The 9,223-nt window shown below is 36.8% G+C and overlaps 1 pseudogene; it reads left to right on the top strand.

The window, feature by feature from the left end:
* The first annotated feature begins 5,375 nt into the window (after positions 1-5,375).
* Positions 5,376-6,152, top strand: LOC123650825 (annotated as a pseudogene).
* Positions 6,153-9,223: the final 3,071 nt, after the last annotated feature.

Genomic DNA, 9,223 nt, shown 5'->3' with positions numbered 1-9,223 from the left:
TTTTAATTAAAAAAAACCAGGGTCTTGCTGTATTTCTTAGGCTGTTCTTGAACTTCTGGACTTATGCAATCCTCTCGTCTCAGCCTCCCAAAGTGCTAGGATTACAAGCATGAGCTACCATGACCAGCCAGTTTAAATGTATTAGCAATTACAATAAACCTCATAGACTAATTACACCAGTTAAAATACAATAGTTGTCAGACTGGGTTAAAAAATTGAAAAGATATTCTGCTTTATATGCATCTTATAGAGATGTATTTAAAATATCAGGATACAAAGAGATTGAATATAAAAGGGTAGGAAAAGATATTATACAAAACCTAATTTTTAAAAAGGGTAGTGTGATTGTACTTATAAGAATCCAGATAGACTTTAAGGCAAATGCATTACTGAAGATAAAAAGAAATACTGTATAATGACAGAAAGGTACAATTTAAAAAATATATATATAACAATTAAAAAATTGCACGTACTTCATTACATAGTCTCAAAATACATATCAATAAATTGATAGAACCAAAAGATAAATAGATAAATTTGTGAACATGGTGGAAGATTTTAATATACCCTTCTCAATTGCTACTAGAAAAGCAGACCAAAAATCAATGAAGTTATTGAAAAGATTACAGTAACACAATTAAAAACCTGACATAACAGAGATATAAATAATATTCCCCTCAATACCTGAAGGTTATAATTTTATTCAACTACACAAAAAACATTTCTGAAAAAATTATCATATGTTCACCCAAAATCAAATTTCATAAAATTCACAGGATTGAAATGACACAAAATATGTTCTCTAATCAAATTCAAAAATGCTAGAAATCAATGGTGATATTTAAAAATTTCCCAAATGGCAGGAAATTAAGAGCTGAATTTCTATGTAACCTACAGAGAAAAGAAGAAATTACACTAAAAACTGAAAAAATAAGATGTACCAAATGATAATAAGGATATGACCTATAAAAACTAGTCGTTGAGGCGACACGCAGGGAATTTTGAGAGCAATGAAACTATTCTGTTTGATATTCTAATGGTGCATATCTGTCATCATACATTTGTCAAAACCCATAGAATATGTAATACAACACAAAAAGTGAACCCTAGTGCGAACTCTGAACTTTAGTTAATGGTGTATCCATATTGGCTTATCAATTATAACAAATGTACCACATTAATGAAGGGGTTAATAAAAGGGAAATTGTGCACAGAGGTGAGGTACATATTTTTGTAAACCTAAAATGACTCTAAAAATATATATCTTCTAATTTTTAAAATAACTCATGGGATGAATGGTGCAGCCATTGTGAAAAACAGTTAGGCAGTTCCTCAATATGTTTGCTTTGACACAGGAGCACTATATGATCTAGCAAGTCTACTCCCGATTATATACTCAAAACAACTGAAAACAGCTGTGCAAACAAAACCTTATATATAATATTCATGGCAACACTTTTCACACTAGCTAAAATGTAGAAATAGCCCAAATGCCCATCAATTGATGAATGAGTAAATAAATTGTGATATATCTATACAATGGAATATTATTCAGCCATATAAAGGAAGTATGTCCTGATACATGCTGCAACATGGATGGACCTTGAAATATTATGTTAGTGAAAGAAATCAGACACAAAAAGGCACACATTGTATGACTCTATTTGTATGAAATGTCCAAAATAAGCAGATCTATATCTACAGATAGCAGATTAATGGTTGCCGGGGACTGGGAGGAAGGGGGAATACAGAGTGATGGCTTAATGGGTAAAGACTTTGGGGGGGATTATGAATGTATTCTGGAACTAGATAGTGGTAATGGTTGCACAACATGATCAATGTACTAAATGTCAATAATGGCAGATTTTATATTATGTGTATTTCAGTACATGCACATAAACATGCACAAAAAAACTAACGGATGTACACAGTTGAAGATATTTGAGAAAAGAATAAGTAAAAACACATTTAATCAAATATAAACAAAGTAGAAGAGAAAAATAAATATCAAGCTTAAAGTGATTACATAGAAAACAGCCTACAAAAGGATTAATAAAACCATGTTTTTTCAGTGGGAGAGGGGAAACTAGTAAAATTGATACATGCCTAGTGGGAGTGATCAAGAAGAAAAGGAAGAGGGCATAAATACCCAATGTCGGAAATGAAGTAGGACATCACCAAAGATCATGCAGATGTTAGAAAGGAAATAAGAGAAAATTATGAACAGTTTTCTCTCAAAAAACTTAAACTTTTAGATGAGGTGGATCCAGAATCATACAATTTATCAAAAGTGGCACAAGAAGAAATAGAAAATTTGAATAGTCTAATACCTCTTAAAAATTGAAACTATAATTTAAAACATTTCCAGAAATATAATTCCAGTCACCAATAGCTTCACTGGAGAATGTCAGCTTTACACAAATTCCTCCTCAGGATAAAAGATAGACTACTCCCCAGTTTGTTTTATGAAGTCAGAATACCTTAACGCAAACATCTGACAAGGTCGTTATGAGAAAAGAATATAATCATTTGTGAGCAAGTAGGCAAACATTCTAAAAAAAAAAATGTCAAGAAGTTAAATCCAGCAATATATAAAAAGGACAATGTATTATGATTAAGCTGAATTTATTTCAGAAATGCATGGTTTAATTAAACATTCAAAAACCAGTATAATACATCATATTAATAGAATAAAACAGAAAAATGACAGATGTAGGAAAGTCATTTGGTGAAATTCAACTTCCATTCAGTAAATTAAAAAAAGAAAGTCTTAGCAAGTTAAAAGTGGAAAGGCACTTATTTAATCTGCTTATTGCTGGTTATGATAAAAGGTATATATCATATATATATGAACCTATATATACTAATATATATCATATATGTGCCTTCAGCAGGCTTGATCCTTAATAATGAATTATTCAGAGTTTTACCTTTGACATTAGAAATTATACTAGGTATAAAATGAATTTAAAAATATATACACCTTACATTAGCAACAAAAATATCAAATATCAAATACTAAGAAATCAAACTAAGAATGTTGCAACAAAAATTGTATAGGACTTCTTTATACAAAACATAAAAAGAGAAATTAAAGACCCAAATAAATGAAGGGCTATCCCATGCAGATTTGAAACTCAATATTTTTAAGATGTCAATCCTTATTAGATTGATTAATAGATTTAATACATTTAACACTTTTTGTGAAAATTGGGAATTGATCCTAAACTTTATATGGAAAAGCAAATGACAAAGAGAGTTAAGGCACTCTCAAAGATGAACAAGGTAGGAGGCTGATTTTACTTGGGATCAAGAATTATTACTAGACTGTATTGATTAAAATAAAGACAGACAAATAGAGCAATGAAATAGAGACCCGAAACAGTATCATGCATGTATGCACAGATGAAATATGAGAGATGTGGCTCCAAAAGGAGGAAGTGAGGGTGGTCTTTTCAGCAAATTGTGTTGGAATAATTAAACACTTATATGCAGAAATATTGAAAAGGAAAAAAACAACTTTTGGTGTTTACTTCACACACCATACCCCAATACCCCAAATTAATTTCAGTTGGATTCAGAGTATGTTAAATGTGAAAAGTAATGCAATCAAATGTCTAAAGGGTAATATCCTCATAGTCTTGGGATAAGTGACTTTTAAATACATACATGGTGACACACACACACAAATTCTAACTGTAAAGGAAAATGTTAACTTGGACGATCTTTAAAAATTAAAAACTTCTGATCACTAAAAGGTACCATTAAGAAAAGAAAAAGGTAACTCAAAGACTAGAAGAATATACTTGCTACATATGGAGCCATTAAAGGACTTACATCTAAAATATAAAGAACTGTTGTAAGTCAGTATGAAAAACAGGCAGTCTATAGAAAAAATGGGCAAGAGTTTTGAACAGGCACTTAAATATGTACAAAAGAAGATATCCAAATGGCCAATAAACATGAAAAACTATTCAACCTCATTAGAAATCATAGAAATGTGAATTAAAAACACAATACAAAGCAATTGCATACTCATGAGAACTATGGCTAAAGTGTAAAAGGCTGACTTTACCAGGTAGGTAAGAATCTGTAGCAACTGGAATTCCCATATACTCCCAGGGGGTATATAAACTGGTGCAGCCACTTTGGAAAACTGACATTGCCTACTAAAGTTGAAGATTTGCATTACCTATAATATAGCAATTCCATTTCTAATTATATGCCTATCAGAAATGTGTATACCTGTGCATCAAGAATCCTGTGCAAGACTTCTCATACAATACTATTTATAATAACCCCAAACTGAAAACAACCCAAATGTGCATCAAGAGCACAAATGGATAAATATATTTTAGTGTATCCACACATTGAAATATGACACAGCACTGAAAATAAACAAAGCATACCTACATGCATCTCACAATGAAAACACATGTAAAGCTATGTGCAAACACATTGTTGAATAAAAGAAGTCAGAAACAATAACAAAATATGGTATAGTTCATTTATATAAAGTTTAAGAAATGACTAGAACTAAAATATAGCATGTAGGTATGCATGCTTTGATTATATGTATGTCACACACACACAAAAGCCATGATCCTGGAAATCAGGAGAATGGTTACCTTTAGAGAGAGGGGTGGTGTGGGTAGTGACATTAGAGTTTCTGGAATGCTAAGGATGTTCTATTTCCTGACCTAAATGATGGGAACATGGGTGTTTCGGTATTTGCTTTGCAATAAATTCTTGAGCAACCCATCATTTCTTTTTGCACATTTCTTCCTGTGTGCAATATTTCACAGTAAAAAAAGGTTTATAAAAACAATAGTTTAACTAAAAAATAAGGTGGCTAGGGACTGGAGAGGTTTAAACTGACAATAAAATATTAATTTTTCTTGTGACAGTTTTAATAATAAATGTATTTCCATGGTTATAAATCTACTTTTATTGCAAGCTGAAAAGATAAATTTGTGAATAAAAATGGACCAAAACATACGAAGTGTGGCTGACCTTGCTTTGCAGTCCCCAAGCACTCAGGGTTCTCTCCTGAGCTCTATCTACTGTTTTTGGCTTTGCAATTTCACTCGCAATACAGTTCATCCTACCCTTCTAAGGGGCTGAGAAAAGGAGGGTGCTCTACAATTTCAGGCTGAGTCCATTCCTCCTACCCCATAAGGGGATGAAGAGGAGCAGCTTGTTGAGTGAGGACACACTTGTGCTCATTCTAGCTCCTAGGAGTTGCTCTCACGGAGCTTACATTCTAGAAGGGAAACACAGCAAACAAATAGTCAAACAGCATAGTGTGTAGAATGTCAGATAGTATTAAATGGTGTCAAGGAGATGGCTCCTTGATTTGTAGCTTTACAGGATCCATGTTTCTCAACCAATACGGCAATGATGACATCATTTGGCGCCCTGAGGATTCATCATATTAAATATGCAATGGAAGCTGTTAAACACAGTTCAGCCACTGTTGTTCTGAAATTGAAAACCCGTTCAGTGTTGGTTGCACTGAAGAGGGGACAGTCAGAGCTTACAGCTCGTCAGAAGACAATTCTCCATGTTGACAACTGTACTGATACCTCAACTGCAAAGCTGACTGCTGATGCTAGACTGTTAGGTAATTTTATGCACCTGGAGTGTTTGGATTCCAGATTTGTATTTGACAGACCCCTTCCTGTGTCCTCTCTTGTATCTCTAATTGGAAGCAAGATCAAGATACCAACACAGTGATATGGCCATGGACCACATGGTGTCGGGCTGCTTATTGCTGGCTGTGATGAGATGGGCCCTCACATGTTGCAGACCTGTCCATCTGCTCCTTTGACTGCAGAGCTATGTCCACTGGAGCCCATTTTCAATCAGCTTGTACTGACTTGGAGGGACGTGTGTTTGGGTTGATAGAGCGCAATTTAAATGAACTGGTTAAACATGGTCTGTGGGCTTTAAGAGAGACGCTTCCTGTAGAGCAGGGCCTAACCATAAATACAAAGAATGTTTCCACTGGAGCTGTTGGTAAAGACTTGGAGTTTACAGTCTATGGTAACAGCAGTGTGTCTTCATTCCTGGAAGGTCTTGAAGAAAGACCACGGAGAAAGGCATAGCACACTCAGCCTGCAGAAAAGGCCGATGAACCAAGAGAACATTAAGTGATAAACCAGTCTGTATGTGTGTTATCAAAGATGTGAGAATGCAGGAACAAATATGGATGGCAATAATCTATACTCTGAACAAAAAGATGCAAAGTGGTTGAATGGTAGGTTTTAGGGATCAGTCCACATGCGAGTTTTTTCCAAAGCAACTTAACTGAAACCATATAATGGGGTGAATTTCTCTTTGAAAGGGACAATCATTGTATAGAAAGTATAAGTATCTGTACTAATGTTTTTATATGAAGAAAATAGTGACTTTTTGGAACTGTGAAATAATTTTTTTTCAGCTCCTGGAAAAAAAATGCTATAAGGAAAGCAAGTCCTAACAGGCTGCCCAACAGGGCATGGAATTTACCTATTCTGGTCACTCCACAGGCCAGACCAGAATGGGCACAGACTAGGAATTCTGTATATACTTAGAGAAGAAAAGGAGGGAGGGTGGGAGAAAGTCAGGAAAGGAAGAAAGGAATATAGGAAGGAAAGTAGGAGGGAGGGAGGGAGAAAAAGGAAGAGAAAAAAGTCCTAGGCGGTTATCGTTTTACGCACAATTCCCATAATGAAACCCATGATGTAGGAAAAATATCTGTGTGATTTTAATCTTACATGTATTTATACAATCATAATATGGTTTCTGTATTAAAACTTCCCTTTTCTTCTCAAGTTACATCATTAATATCTTTTCATGCTACCAAACACAGGTGTACACCATCTCTGCAAGCCTCACGTCCCAGGACTTGCCCAGACTAGTTCCCCAGTCCTGTCTTTGTTTGGTGTCTGCTTGTCCCTGCCAGGGAGGGATGGTCAGCACCTCTGCTGCTCTGAGATTCTTCCCAATCCCGATTCTTCACTTGCTCTAATTTTTCCTTGCCCCTCTCCAGCTGGCATGGTGGTGGACTCAGTGCTGCTCCTGACAGCATCCTCTCCTGGCCTACCTCCCCCCTTCCTGCTTCCTGCAACTCTCTGCTTCCAGGTCTGCCTGCCAGTTGTCACACAACCCCAGGTCCCACTGGGCTCCTCTGGGAAGCCTCAGCATTCTAGAACACAGCCGCAGCAGGCAGTGGGGAACAAAGGCATTTGGAAAGACAGGTTGCGGAAACCAAGGGCAATAGGGTTGAGGGCTTGCCCAAGTTCCCGTCGCCAGCTCCGGGATCCGATTCCTAGTCCAAAGTCTATCTGTGCCAGTGTGTCCTATCGAAAACCAACAACTCACAGATGTTTATAGTACATTCATCGTTGCCAAAACTTGGAAGCAACCAAAATGCCTTTCAGTAGGGGAATGGATAAATAAACTGTAGTAAATCCAGACAATGGAATATTATTCCACACCAAAAAGAAATGAGCTATCAAGCCATTAAAAAGACATGCTTCTTACTTGGTAAGATGCATATTACTCAAATTCGTATTACTAAATGAAAGAAGCTAATCTGAAAGGCTACATACTGTATGATTCCAACTACGTGACATTCAGGAAAAGGCAAAACCATGAATACGGTAAAAATATAAGTGATTGCCATGGGCTGAGGGGAGGGAGGGATGAATAGGCGGAACACAGAGGATTGTTAGGGCAGTGAGACCATTCTGTATGAAACTGTCAGGCCAAGGGGAAACTTCCCCTTTGCCCTCTGAAGTTTCACTGAAAAAGCAACTCACAAGCAGATAAACTGGAGAAAAGGCATACAAAGTTTACTAACATGTACACAGGAAGCATCACATTCCCCAGAAGGTGCAGAAGCTTAAATGCCATCTTGAGGTGACATAAAGAATGTGGGCCCAGAGCACGGCCAAAAACAGGTTATGGTGGAAAATCAGGTTATAGTGACAAGACAGGCTATGGCAAGAGAGAGAAGAGGAGGCTTGGCCAGCAAAGGTGGTCTTGTGTAGATCAAACCTCACAGGTAGTAGCTCTCAAAGAGAACAGACTTGAAAAGTGTCAGACTCTCAGGTAATCTTTCTTAGGTCTGGACAAGGAAGGCCTAGCTGAATCAATGCCGATATTCTACAGATGCAAATTTCCCCCACAAAAAAAACAGTTTTGCAGGGCTACTTATGTGTGCTGGTGTTGTGACAGCCATCGTAAGATATGTCAAAGAAATATATTTGGGGGTAAATTATTTTGATTTCCTTTAATACTATAATGTTAGATATATGTTATTATACATTTATCAGAGCTCATAGAGTACACAACACCAATAGTGAGCCCTAATGCCAACTATGGACTTTGGGTGATGATGGTATGTCAATGTAGGTTCCCTGCAGCAAATGTACCACCGTGATGTAGGATGTTGATGATGAGGGGGACTGTGAGAGTGTGGGGTCAGGGGTCTATGAAAACTCTCTCTGGTCAATTTTGCTTGAATCTAAAACTGCTCTAAAAAGATAATGTCTATTTAAACAACAGCAACAGAAAATATTTATTCCCCTTAGCTATGCAATGTTGGCTCTGGCAAAAGAGCTTCAAAACATTCATGCTTCTTTGATTTCTTTCCCATTGGCATTTCTCTGTAGCCAAGGAGCAGAATCCTTCTTGCGGCAAGGAAAAGATGGCCACGCACCAGTCTGTTCTCCACTGGGTGTTCATGGCATGAGATGGTTTTCAAAAAGCTTACTGTTCGCTCTATGGAATGGGAGCACCAACAAATACCTTGAATTTCTATTTCCAAGTCATTATGAGCCTCACCGTGGCAGCCTCAGTGGATAAAATGATTTTATAAAGTGATTTCCCCAAACCTTGACTTGGGTCAACAGTAGCCCCAAGGGCCTTGAGTCTTGTTTTAAGAACCAACCTCTGCTTTCTGCAGCTTGGTGCATTAGAGGACTTCCTGGAGGAAAAAAGCCAGCTTAGACACTCTCACTACCATGCCAAAACTGGGGGAAAGAAACGAACTTTGTTGAGCTCCAACCTTGTGTGTTAGGCTCTTGCCAGGCATTTGACATGCTTCATCTTACTGAATTCTCATTACAACCTTGCAATAGAGATATTATTATTCCCATTTTCCAGCTTAAGGGACAGGTGCATAGAGGTTACTAAACATCAAAGATGCTCAGGTAGTGAGTTGTAGGGCTGGAAA

The sequence above is a fragment of the Lemur catta genome, chromosome 15 (assembly GCF_020740605.2).
Source record: "Lemur catta isolate mLemCat1 chromosome 15, mLemCat1.pri, whole genome shotgun sequence".
NCBI classification, from domain to species: domain Eukaryota; kingdom Metazoa; phylum Chordata; class Mammalia; order Primates; family Lemuridae; genus Lemur; species Lemur catta.
This window is presented reverse-complemented; position numbering and strand designations above follow the sequence as displayed.